Consider the following 1,015-nt stretch of genomic DNA (forward strand, 5'->3'; position numbering starts at 1 on the left):
CGCGGCATGCTGGGAATTGTAGTCCGAGCCTCGTTGCCGGCGGGAAGGCCCCGCGGCATGCTGGGAGTTGTAGTTCAGACTTCTCGGAGGTGGGGACCGCGCGAGCCCGGGGATGCTGGAGCTGGAAGGTAAGGAAGGGAAACTGAGGCCGGAGCAGGCGCTGGGGAAGCTTTTAAAGAGCAGAGCATTTGTGGCACTCCTTATGTCCTAGGCATTTTACAAGTGTGAACATAGTTCGGTCTCTCAGGAACGCTGCTCCCAAACCCGCTGCCCGGTGAGCGAGTGGGCAGAGGGCGGACAGGGAAGGCCTGTAGGACTGCCCCACCACCTTGCCGAGAGGCGGAAATCTTTACAGGAAGGAGCCCTGGTGGCGTAGTGGGTTAAGTGTTGGGCTGTTAACTTCAAGGCCAGCTGTTCGAAACTACCAGCTGCTCCGCAGGAGAAAGAGGAGGCTTTCTACCCCTGTAAAGAGGTGCAGTTTCAGAAACCCACAGGGGCAGCTCTCCCCTGCCCTGTAGGGTCGCTCTGAGCCGGCATCGACTCGATGGCAGTGACAATCGGAATCCTTACGGAAGCAGTGTGCCAGTTTTCTTTGGCGGACCGGAGGTTTGAACTGCCCACAGGCCAGCAGCCTAACGCGCAACCACTGTACGCTGGGGCGCCTAGCACTACTCCCCTTCCCCAGACAGGGAACCAAGGCCGGCAGAAGCTAAGGAGCCTGCCCCAGGTCACACAGGGCAGGAAGTCATTGGGTGGGGCCAGTTTTCCCACAGTAGTCTGTAGTCCAGCACTGGCGTATGCCGCCCCTGAAAATTAACTCCCTGCCCTCCCACTTCCATTTCACACAGGCCAAGCAGCGTGGGTTGGTATGTTGATCGGCCCTGCATGCAGGTGCTGGGCAGGGGTACATGCATGACTGCGACCCGGCCCAGACCTGAGCGCCTGGGGCAGAACCTGAGCAGAAGTAGAGAGGCGGAGCAAACTCCTCCCCCATGCCACCCCACCCCCACTTAGA

Source organism: Echinops telfairi, unplaced genomic scaffold (assembly GCF_000313985.2).
Source record: "Echinops telfairi isolate 266 unplaced genomic scaffold, ASM31398v2 ScPeMD7_7458;HRSCAF=8496, whole genome shotgun sequence".
Classification (NCBI taxonomy): domain Eukaryota; kingdom Metazoa; phylum Chordata; class Mammalia; order Afrosoricida; family Tenrecidae; genus Echinops; species Echinops telfairi.